This window comes from Durio zibethinus, chromosome 12, assembly GCF_047325235.1.
Source record: "Durio zibethinus cultivar Kanyao isolate XHJ-2024 chromosome 12, ASM4732523v1, whole genome shotgun sequence".
NCBI classification, from domain to species: Eukaryota; Viridiplantae; Streptophyta; class Magnoliopsida; order Malvales; family Malvaceae; genus Durio; species Durio zibethinus.
This window is the reverse complement of record NC_143173.1, coordinates 19,853,168-19,860,957: the sequence shown is the minus strand read 5'-3', so window position 1 is coordinate 19,860,957 and position 7,790 is coordinate 19,853,168.

Genomic DNA, 7,790 nt, shown 5'->3' with positions numbered 1-7,790 from the left:
TAATTTTTATTAAAAATATGAAAAAATATTTTTTAAAATTTAATAAAAACAACGTTCTTAAGATAAAAAATGTAATTTTTATTAAAATAATAATATTTCAATATTACAAATATCATATGTTATTCATATATTATTAAAAATAATATAATAAAAAACTTTATTAAATAGTCTTATATTTATGAACCAAAGATAAAAATTTTATATTTATTAAGTTAACAAAAACTTAAGAATCATATATTCTCATTCAATATCATTCTCTCTCTAAATCATTTTCTTTTTCAGAATTTAAAAATTAATGAACCAAGTACTTCCTCAATGTGTTTACTTATTTTACGACCTAAAATCTATACCACACTAATGTAATATTACTTTGTCTCATAACACGAATCAAGAATTATTTAGGCATGGAGACATCTTATGATAAATGCCTGATTCTTTCTTTAAGCGTTTGCGTGTAAAGTCTTGCCCAATCCATCCACGTTAGCCATACCCAAATTGGACAAATTCAAATTGTTTACTTGTTCCCAACGGCAACTACGTTATCAATTGTATTGTCTTCTGTCCTATGCTAGTGGACGTATTTGATATTTTTCTTAGCTTTATTAAGAAATAACTGATTCCGGCGATTGTATTTTTAAATTGACCGACCCGTTGTCGAATTAAACAATTAAATATGTACCATAACTCAATTTCGACAAGATTTAAATTGTTTTAAATTTAAACGACGGCCATCGTAGTTCCCACGACAATTACGATGCAATCAATTTATTAATTTCATTTTCTTCTATCGTATGCTAATGGCAGTATTTTATATTCCGTTGCTTTTATTTAAAAAGTTTATTATGTCCATTGTATTTTCAAATTGACACCTCATTTTTTATTCAAACAAAATAATTTAAAATAAAAAGTGAAAACGACATTTTAAAATTGAGAACAAACAGCATTCTTTTGGTCACTAAATTTTGGATAGCGTACCACTTTGTTCTTTATACTTTTAAACTCATTACTATTATTAAATCAAATCTTAAATTTTATTTAAAATTTATTTATTTATTTTAAAATATATTATATTCAATTTTTTAAAAAAATTATTAAAATAGAAAAATTTTAAATTTATTTGTTTTAAATTATAAAACTATATATAATATAAAAGTTTATTATATCTAATAATTTAAAAAACAAAAACTTCTTAAAAAATTTAAAATTTATTTATTTTGAATATCAAATTGATAAAATATATTAAAACTATATTTTAAAAAATAAAAAATTATTAAGGAGAAAATTTTGAAATTTATTTTGTTTAAATTATAGAACAAGAAAAAATATAAAAATTAAAAAAAAAACAAAAACTTATTAAAAATAGAATATTTTAAAATTTATTTATTTTAAAGATAAAATTTGATAAAATATATTAAAACTAGTTTATATTATAAAAAAATATTAAAAAATCTTAATCAAAAATAAAATTTTGAAATTTATTTATTTCAAATTATAATATTTGATAAAATATATTAATTTTTAAACAAGTGTATTTTTTTTTTCATTTTGAAGTATAAAGACCAAAACAGTACGTGCCTCAAAAGTATATGCTGTTTACCATATTCGTTTTTTTAATAAAAAAGTAATTAAAAAACATGTTTGAGTATAAAAAAATAAAGTTTTGGAAAATTGTATACGAAATATTATAATTTTTTAAAATAACGAAATGCACAATTTTACTTTTATATAAATTAATATTTTATAATCTATACTTATATATTAAAGGAGGACTCTTTGTTTGACACCTAATAAAATTTAAATGTTTGACAAATGGCTTTAAAATAATTAATTAGTTTGTATGGATTTAGGAAAAAGTTAACAAAAAGGCCAATTGGGTATTTGTTGAACGAGCTAAACCAGTTACAAGCTGGATACTTACCAATATATTAAAAGAGTCCCTGTAGGACTTTTTGTTTGACACCTAATAAAATTTAAATGTTTGCCAAATGACTTTGTGTGAGTTTGGGAAAAAGGTAATGAAAAATTATGTCTTTCCTTTGGATGGTTTTATTTATAGTAATATTTATATACCTGTTAAATTATATTAAATAAAAATAAATTATGTCTTTTTAAAAAAATAAAAATATATATTATTGAATGATAAATTAAATAATAAAAGAGTATCAACATAATTTTATTTTAGTAATCTTGACTAAATTATCATACAGAATATGAAAAATGTTAGAAAAAATATGAAAAAAGAAAAAAAAATTGAAAAAAAAAATTTCTCATAAGAATGAAATTGTAATAATAATAAAATATATATTAAAAAATTTATAAATAAAAAAACTAAATTACAATAGTAATAGAATATACCTTGGAAAAAAGTTACCAAAAAAATAAAAAAAATTGATATATAACACATTATATTTGTAGTCTTAAATTTGTAGAAGAATGTTTTAGTGGTAATTAGGATTAAATAGATAATTTTTAAATTAATTTTTTAAAATTTAAAATTGATATAATAAGTGATAAAGATAATATTAAATTTTTTGCATTTATTTGAAATATAAATTTGATAATTAGAGTTCAAATGGATATAATCATTTTGATAATCTTATTATTTAACAATTTAAGATGAAATTTTTTTGAAATTTTAAAATCTTACATAAAATTGTTTGAATTTTTAATATTTTACGTAAATTTAAAAAAAAAAATTTAAATAAAAAATTTTAAATCATGATAAAAAAGATTGTTGAAAGATTTTGATAAACTTAATCTTTATAATTTTTAAACATGTTTGAAAGATTTTGATAATTAAATAATTTTTTAAATAAAGTTATTTGGTAAACAACTAAAATTATTTATTAAAAAATAAAATCCATATTTCATATTTTTAATTTTAGAATGTATATATATATCTCTAAATTGATTAATTTTCAATTATAATTTGAATAATTTTGGTATTTGAATAAATTTTAAATTATTTAATTTATAATTAAAAAAATTATCTTATTCATTTAAAAAACTATTCTATGTATCATTTAAAAAAGTTGTCCATATAGGTGCCTATGTGACAAACTTATTTATATATGTTGTTATGTAATATATATATATATATATATATTAGATTTTATTTTATTTGTTGGATTAGAATTATTTTTTAGTTATAAACTATAAAATAAAATAAAAATATTTATATAATTAGATAATTAAAAATAAATGAGCCTTTAAAATAAAATTTAGAATTTTTATTATTTGAATGTAGTTTGACATATGGGCTTTATAAAAAAGTATGATTGAATTTTCATTAGATTTTATCATGTAAAATTTCATATTGTCCGTTTTAGTTAATGTATTTGCTAATACTTTTGAATTAAAATATTATTTTATTCACTATATAAAATATTAATGGCACAGTTAAATAATTTTCCTTCAAGTTCAGCATCATCTTTTTATATTATTTTAATATTTCTTAAGCTACGTAACTGTACTAATAGTCATGCTCTATATGCATTTTTATTTATGTTACTATTCTTTAATTTAACTAACTGTTTCTTTAATTTACTAATTAATAATCCATCATTAAAAAATTTTCATTTATTCCGAAGTGAAACACGGGTATAAATACTAGTTACTGTTATATTTAAGTTATTTGTGCTAGAAATTTTTAAAATAAAATATGAAAAATAATTTCACATTGGAAAAGAAAAAAAATAAAAACATATAGTTAAATCCATGATTCATGTGATCCTTATTTGTTTGACAAGCATTATAGAGTTTTTTTCTTAAAAGTTCTCAGAGAAAAAAATAGAATGGAATTGATTTATTCTGAATTATGTGGTCCCATTAAGATTGAGTCATTAGGTGATAGTAAGTTTCTTATTTTTTCACATATGATCCTTGTTTGCTTGGTAAGCATTATAGATTTTTTTTTCTTAAAAGTTCTTAGAGAAAAAAAATAGAGTGGAATTGATTTATTTTGACCTAAATGGTCCCATTAAGGTTGAGTCATTAGGTGATACCAAGTTTCTTGTTACTTTTATTGATGATACTTCACATAAGACATGGATGTATATATTGAAAACAAAAGCCAAGTATTGCAATAATTTCAAAAATTTCATGTCATGGTAGAAAAGATGACAAGGCTGCCCTTGAAGTGTATTCAAACTAATAATTGTGAAAAATACACATCTAAAGACTTTGAAAAGTACTGTTCAAAACATGAGATTAGACATGAGATAATAGAATCTGAAACACCACAGTATAATGGTGTAGCTGAAAAGATAAACCACATCATTGTAGAAAAAGTCATATGTATGTTGAGAATGACAAAATTACCAAAGTTAGTTTGGGGTGAAGTAGTCAACATAGCTTGTTATTTGCTTAACAGATCACCATCAATTCTTTTGGGTTTTGATATTCCAAAAAGAGTGTGGATAGAAAAAGATGTTTCATACTCTTACTTAAAAGTTTTTGGGTAAAAAACATTCATACATGTGCCAAAAGAATAGATATCAAAGCTTGACAGTAAAGCCATATGGTGTGTGTTTGTAGGATATGATGATGAAAAATTTGATTACAAGGTGTGAAATCCAGTGAAAAAAAAGACAGTCAAAAGCAGAGACATCTATGAAAAAAAAATCATAACAGACCTTGAGAAAAAATGAAAAGATTGCATAAGTTACTATTGAGTGTGATGTTTCAATATCGATAGAGATTTCACAAGAAAGAGCCATAGATAATGAAAATGAGCAAAAAATAGAACTTGAGGATATGAATAAGCTAGCTATAGTTAGTTATGTGCCAAATACAATCAATTTTGAGTAGAGGGAGCAATCTTTTTTACTTAAAAATATTGAGTAGGTGAAGCTAACTTTGACATCATGTGGTATAAAGTCTCAGCCTAAGAGATCTACTAGAGAGCATAAGCCATCTACTAGGTATCCAAGTTTAGATTTTGTTTTAATTATCAGTGAAGGAGAGCCAAGGAGCTTTCAAGATATGTAGGTTATTTCGGATAGAGAGCACTAGTTAAAAGCAATGAAAGAAAAGATAAAGTCATTACAAAAAAATGGTACATATGATCTTGTTAAACTTTTAAAAGGAAAGAGACCGTTGAAGAATAAATAAGTGTTCAAATTGAAAAATGATGGTAACAAGCTGGTGAGGTACAAAGCTCAATTGATGGTACAAAAACCAAGCATGGATTTTGATGAGATATTCTCTCTAGTTGTGAAAATAAGTTTCATTCGAGTGATATTGGGATTAGCAACTAGTTTGAATCTTGAGCTTGAGTAATTTGATGTCAAAACTATATTCTTACATAACGACTTGTAAAAGGACATTTACATGAATCAACTTAAGGGTTTTGAAGTGAAAATGAAATAACATTTAGTTTGTAAACTGAATAAAAGCTTGTATGACTTGAAATAAGCTTCGTAACAATGGTACAAAAAGTATGATTCTTTTATGGTAAGCCACAGTTATAAAAAAACTGTAGTGGATCCTTGTATGTATGTCAATAAATTTTTTGATGATAACTTCATTATTCTTTTATTACATGTTGATGATATATTTAGTATAGGACAAGATGCTGGTATGGTTCGTAGGTTGAAAGAACAATTGTCTAAGTCCTTTGACATGAAGAATTTAGGTCCAGCAAAATAGATTTTTGGTATAAACATTATCTAGGATAAAAGAGCTAGAAAGCTATGGTTATCACAAGAAAAGTATGTTGACTAAGTGCTTAGTAGATTCAACATATAATATACTAAATCAGTTAGCAATCCATTTACCAACAATTTTCATTTGAATAAAAAATCTTGTCTGGTGACTAAAGAAGAGCAACTAGCTATGTCTAGTATTCTATATTATTTTACAATCGATTCTTTAATATATCGTATGGTTTATACATGGCCTGACATTGCTCATACAATTGGTATAGTGAATAGATTTTTTCTAATTTGAAAAAAGTTCACTCGGAAGCAGTGAAATAGATTTTTAGATATTTGAAGAGCACTTTAAAAATGTGCTTGAGTTATGAAATTTCACAACCAGTTCTAAAAAGGTTTACTGATGCTGACATGATAGGTGATCTTGATGGTAGAAAATCTACTTTAGGGTATTTGTTCACTTTTACAAGAGAAACTATGTCTTGACAGTCTAAGTTGTAGAAGTGTATTGCTTTGTCAACTACAGAGGCTTAATGTATTGCAACAACTGAAGCAGGTAAAGAAATACTTTGGATGAAATGTTTTCTTCTTGAACTGGGGTTGAATCAGAAAGAGTATATGGTGTTCTGTAATATCTATAGTGCTTTAGATTTGAGAAAAAATATCATGTACCATGCTAAAACGAAGCATATTGATGTTAGATATCACTAGTTATATTCAGTAATTAAAGAATAACAGATGTTGTTGAAGAAAGTCCTTACTACTGAAAATGTAGCAAATATGTTGACTAAGACACTTTTTAGGGAGAAGCTTGAGCTTTTCAGTAACTTGGTGGAAATAGATTCTTTGGCCAAGGTAAATTCTAAATGAAACTGCTATGGTGATGAATTTTCTTCTAATGAGGCTAAATGGAGAGATTGTTAAGAAAATGGGGTCTAACCCCATGTAATTGGTTTTGGACCAATCAAAGTCCATAGGCTTTGGTCTTTCTTTTTACATAGAGCCCTAGCTACTAAATAAAAAGAGGTAGGGGCTGTTTTAATCAGAAAAACAAGGTGGCATTACAAACCAAGAAAAGAAAAGGGAAAAAAAAGCTAAAAAAATAAAAAGAAAATGGAGAAGGGAGAGTTGATTGAATAAAAATTGATCCATGGTCTGATTGAGCTAAAATTTTTTCAGTAAGTTTATGATTCAGAGTTCTATATTTTGAATGATGAAGATCAGGTTTGAAGCTCTTTAGAAAAAAAATTCATGATGTATTTGTTGATTTGTTGAGTCACTTATTTGGTAAAATTTTTTCATTTGTCTATCTAATTGTTGATTAGCTCTAGTTTTAGTTAGAAAAGAACTTTGTATATCTATTATTTGATAGTGAAAATTTTTTTTGTGGTTCGTGATTTTTTTTCCTCTACGCTAAAGGGTTTTTTATGTAAATCTTGATGTACTTTATTTTTTTTCCTGTATTGTTGATTATTGATTGTTATCTATTACTGTAAGTTTATTGTGACATATCACTTTTGTGTTATTATATTTATTGTTTCAGGCTCAACAATTTAGTCATCAAAATGTATACTTGCATGTCAACCTTTGTCTTCTATAAGAAATCTTTTATGAGCTAGGAAGCTTATTCTTTTCAAATATTGCATTGGAATTAATTAATTATGGTTTGACATTGTGTAAAATCCATTCAAATATTATGTAAAATTTAGTAAATTTCACATAATTTATTTTTATGATTAAATAATTATAAATTTATAATAAAAAATGGATTTACATTTAATGCGTTGTTTGTGTATAAACGTTATATATTGTTAGTGGATTTTATAATAACACCTCATAAAAAATAATTTTAAATATATTTTTAAAATTATGTATAGTTATTTTTTTAAAATTTTAAAATTAAATTTTATGAAATATTATTATGTAATTTATTGATAATAAATAATATTTATATACTAACAAAATATAAAATGTAAACTCTAAAAAAATAGAGCTAAAATGCTCCCTCCCACGAATTGTATACGAACAAAATAAAGTTAGAATATTTATGTCTTTACATTTTTTAAAAGAAATAAACTATGTTTTACATGCGTTTCTTTTTTAAAAAAAATTGTCCACCCATGAAGTAATTTCTTT